This window comes from Panthera tigris, chromosome F2 (genome assembly GCF_018350195.1).
Source record: "Panthera tigris isolate Pti1 chromosome F2, P.tigris_Pti1_mat1.1, whole genome shotgun sequence".
Lineage (NCBI taxonomy): Eukaryota > Metazoa > Chordata > Mammalia > Carnivora > Felidae > Panthera > Panthera tigris.
The window spans coordinates 64,572,923-64,578,009 of NC_056676.1; the positions used below are offsets into that span (position 1 = coordinate 64,572,923).

Sequence of the window (5,087 nt, forward strand, 5' to 3'; positions counted from 1 at the left end):
TATTTCTTGGGTCATTATTAAATTTAAATTTCTAAATAAAATAAGAAATATTCTAAATATAATAACTTGAACGTGGCTTACCAACTCTCTTCCAAATAACTAAATTTATGCTGTTTAACTGACGATACTGAGTTGGAAATATAGCAGGAGAGTTTGTCTCTTGGAAATACTGGCCAAGTTGGTCTACGCTCCGTCCTTGTTCCCCAGTTTGAGTTACTGTGTTCATTGTTGCCAAGTATTCATTCCCCAAAAGCTTATCGATCATCTACTATGTGCTTATCAATCATCTGTCCTACAGTCTGGCCACTAACATTTGCAGGACTCAGCACAAGAGTACTAGTGAAGGCTGATATGCCATATATCTAAAGGCCTAATATCTATAAATCAAACTGGCTTCCTTTTTCCTACTCCAGGCTACATCCTCTAATGTGTTGGTGTAACCAAACCAACCAAGGTGAGTTCTCTCCCTACTGAGTCAGAAACTGCCCCAGGTTGAGTTGTTGTACAAAGAAAACTCTTATTTGCAGTAAACAAAGAGATCACAGAATGGGTTCCAAAGCCTGGCTCCCCTGGAGAGGGTGAATGGGTTCTTTTTGTTTAGGGTTAGGGTGAATAGTTAGATAGGGAAGGCTTGTCATTGTATATAAAGATGGGCATAAGGTCCTGGATGGGCCTTAAGGAAACGTGCCTACACTTTGTGTGTTATGTAAGTGAGGCTGAGGCTTCTCCTTGGGTGGAGTTTTTAGTATTATAATGATGTAAAAGTAATGGTAGGTCATTCCAAAGGTCACTCCATGGTCCATCTGCATAGGCACCAAATGGGTTTAGCTCAGAAAGTCTGGGGGCGCCTGGGTGGCTCTGTTGGCTAGGCGATCGACTTCAGCTCAGGTCATGATCTCGAAGTTTGTGAGTTCAAGCCCTGTGTCGGGCTGTGTGCTGACAGCTCAGAGCCTGGAGCCTGCTTCAGATTCTGTGTCTCCCCGTCTTTCTACCCCTCCCCTGCTCATGCTCTGTGTCTCTCTGTCTCTCAATAATAAATAAATGTTAAAAAGAAAGAAAAGAAAGAAAGAAAGAAAGAAAGAAAGAAAGAAAGTCAGTCTGGGTGGTCTGGGCCAGCTGGAGACCTTGTCAGGGCAGTTGCCATCACCTGAGAGGTGGTTTCTGGTTCCATTTGCCTGAGTTAAGAGTTAAGCTGGAGAAAAGGGATTAAGGTAAATGTGGGACAAACATTAGTGAGTACAAGAAAGTGGACAGTATATGTCAGGTCTTGTGGTCTAGCTGGTGACAGGGGCCTTGAACACATGTATTGTAGGAGTACCAGCTTACACGGCCAAGTGCATCCACTGTTCCTGAAATCAGGCACCACAGCATCCTTCCTCGGACCCCTGACCTCCAAGGGTGGAAGCTTTTGTTAGCCCTGGGAATAGGCTCAGAAATAAGGTCTTTCCTCTAAGTGTTGTACTGCCAGGAGCTACACCAAGGCATCCACGCAAGACTAAAATTTTATGCCGTGCAATCTGAGTATATCATTCACCTAAAATATCACCACTTTTCATCGTCAGCTCAGCAAAGGCCCAAATTCTTCGTCTGATATGGCCTTAAACTTTCCAACCTGATAGCGGACTTTCCCATTTACAGTGTTAGAAAGAAAACCCCAGGTCCAAAATGGTGTTACTTAGGCTAAGTCACCAAATCTGGGCATCATACCTAACCTAATTGCAGCTTCAGCCTCCCGCAGAAATATATGTCTTAGGGGATCAGTCAAGAATTTTCTGATCAGTACCAATGAGGCAATCTATCACACGGGCCCTCTCCATCTCCCCCAAAAATGAGGTAATCCATCTATTAAGACCCCTGCCCTTCTCCCTAAAGGAATGTGGCCTTGTCTGGAACAGTCTTTTCTTTCGTTAACTTCTTTTGTTAACAACCTCCTTCCTATGAAAACCTTCTGTTTTTACACCTCCTCAGAGCTCCCCTCTGCTTGCTAGATGGGACGCCGGCCCACTCATGAATCATTTAATAAAGACAATTAGATCTTCAGATTTCCTCGACCGACTTTTTGTTCTTTGACAACAGTGTACTTATGGTAAGCAAGTTAGAGCATGTTTCCATCCCAATAACTTACTCTGTTTGTCCTTTCTTTTCTTTTTTTAAATTTTTTTTCATGTTTATTTATTTTTGAGAGAGAGAGCAAGAGAGAGAGAGAGAGAGAGAGAGAGAGAGAGAGAGAGAGACAGCATTAGTGGGAGAGGGGCAGAGAGAGGGAGACACAGAATCCGAAGCAGGCTCCAGGCTCTGAGCTGTCAGCACAGAGCCCGACGCGGGGCTCAAACTCACAAACTGCAAGACCGTGACCTGAGCTGAAGTCAGACACTTAACTGATTGAGGCACCCAGATACCCCTCTATTTGTCCTTTCTGCCTAAAATACTTTTTCAAGGGCACCTGGGTGGCTCAGTGGGTTAAGCATTTGACTCTTGATTTCAGCTCAGGTCATGATCTCAGGATTGTGGAATCAAGGCCTGCGACGGGCTCCGTGCTAACAATGAGGAGCCTACTCAGGATTCTCTCTCCCTCTCTCTCTGCCCCTCCCTCCTCTCTAAAATAAGATAAAATAAAATAAATATAATGAAATTAACAATAAAATAAAAATACTTTTCCTATCTCTGCCTGGCTTGATGTCCTTATTCATCTCCCTTTATCTTTATGAGACTCCACACTGCTCTTTTCATCACACTTACCCCTAACGAGTTGTGTGTTTACACTAGTTTTGCTTGTGAATTCTTGAAGCCTAGTCCTATGGCATTCACTTTCTTTCAGTTCTTTGAAAATAGCTTTCTTGGGGGCACCTCGGTGGCTCAGTCAGTTAGTGTCTGACTTCAGCTCAGGTCATGGTCTTGGCAGTTTGTGAGTTCGAGCCCCGTTGTCCAGCTCAGAGCCTGGAGCCTGCTTCCGATTCTGTGTCTCCCTCTCTCTCTGCCCCTCCCCTGCTCACACTCTGTCTCTCTCTCTCTCTCAAAAATAAATAAATATTAAAGATTTAAAAAAATAGCTTTATTGTTTTTGTAGAAATGATGCTTATTTGTTGTAAGTGAATCACACCACAAGAGAGTGTAAAAAGAGAATTGACACTCAGAAGTGTTGCCAATCTTTTCATATAGATACATGGATTGATGTATAGAAGTTACAAAAAGAGGAACATTTATTTTTTGTACCTTTTTTTTCAATTGTTACAGCGATCTACATAGTCTTTTTAAATGACTGCTTATTATTCTATGCTACTAATACTTCAGAACATATTTAACCAATCTCTTTTGCTTAATAGTTTATTTTATTCTCCGTTATCTATTACAAACATATTGTAAGACATGTTTTCCATTTTAAACTTTTTCAGTCATGTACCATTATCCCCTTGGCATAGATTCTTCTTCTTCTTTTTTTTTTTTTTATTAAGTTTATTTATTGATTTTGAATGGGGCAGGCCGAGAGAGAGGGAGAGAGAATCCCAAGCAGGCTCCATGCTGCCAGCACAATCCTGACGTGGGACTCCGTCCCACGACCCTGAGATCATGACCTGAGCTGAAATGAAGAGTCGGATGTTTCACCAACTGAGCCACCCAGGCGCCCCATCCCTTGGGATAAATTCTTAAAACTAGAGCTTCTGGGGGCACTCAGCTGGCTCAAGCATAGAGCCTGTAACTCTTGACTTCAGGGTTGTAAGTTTGAGCCCCACATTGGGTATAGAGATTACTCAAAAATAAAATCTTTTTAAAAAAAAATTTTTTTTTTTAACGTTTATTTATTTTTGAGACAGAGAGAGACAGAGCATGAACAGGGGAGGGTCAGAGAAAGGGAGACACAGAATCTGAAACAGGCTCCAGGCTCTGAGCTGTCAGCACAGAGCCTGACGCGGGGCTCGAACTCACAGACCATGAGATCATGACCTGAGCTGAAGTTGGCCGCTTAACCGACTGAGCCACCCAGGCGCCCCTCAAAAATAAAATCTTAAGAACAAACCAAAGCAAAAACTAGAGTTTCTGTCATGCCAAAGCAGTTGTGCCATTCACTTTTGTGTCTCTTGGAGCACTTGATGTGAAGCCTTAAAAATAATAGATATTAAAAAAATATTGGCTACTGACTGACCTATAATATGATGGACCTAATGCAGTAGTATTAGATGTTCTGGGAGGAGCCAACCCAGACTTATGCTACTTGTTTACATAGACAAAAACTGCAGGAAAAGGCGGTGGAGAAGGAAATGGTAAGATTTAAAATAAAAGGAGCAAAGGGCACCTTGGGTGGCTTAGTCTGTTGAGGGTCCAACCCGTGACTTCAGCTCAGGTCATGATTCCAGGGTCATGGGATCAAGCCCTGTGTTGGGCTCCGTGCAGAGCCCGCACAGGATTCTGTCTCCTTCTGCCCCTCTACCCGGCTCGCACGTGCACATCGGCTTTCTCTAAAATAAACAATAAATAAATAATTTTTAAATAAAAAGAGCAAGATACATTTGCAGTGAACATTACCTGTGTCTATTTGATATTCCTAACAACGCTATGAGAAGATAAAACTGATCTCGTTACTTCTGTTTCACAGACGAAGAACTTGAACTCAGAAGACATGATTTGCCCAAGGTTACCCGACTTGCAGAAGGAACCCCACGCTTTGTTTCTGCTCCAGTCCAGTGTCTTCTCAAATGCTCCGCTTTGCCTTTTAACTAAATAATGGCTTTCCACCATTTCACTTAATAAAGTACTCTGCCACAGGCATTGGCTTCTTGGAATCACTGTTTATACAGGCGGTCTCTCCTTTTGCCAGTGGGAAAACCCAAATTGGAGAAGGCCAACAACCTTCTGTTTCTTCAGTGGCCTCTAACTGGCCAGCTACACCTGAGGGTGACTTGGCTTTTCTCAGTTGGTGAAGATTGCAAGTTTATTGAAAATCTTGTGCCTTGTTTATTTTTTTTTTTGTATAATTTTTTAATGTTTGTTTATTTTTGAGAGGGAAAGAGAGACAAAGCACGAGCAGGGTAGGGGCAGGGAGGGAGACACAGAATCCAAAGCAGCCTCCAGGCTCTGAGCTGTCAGCACAG

The 5,087-nt window shown here is 42.8% G+C and overlaps 1 long non-coding RNA gene across 1 annotated transcript; it reads left to right on the plus strand.

Annotated features, from left to right (window-relative positions):
* The first annotated feature begins 1,974 nt into the window (after positions 1-1,974).
* LOC122234878 lies at positions 1,975-4,764 on the plus strand. The gene is made up of 2 exons (XR_006212843.1): positions 1,975-2,086; positions 4,592-4,764. It is a non-coding gene; the product is annotated as an uncharacterized LOC122234878 (long non-coding RNA).
* The last annotated feature ends 323 nt before the right edge of the window (positions 4,765-5,087 follow it).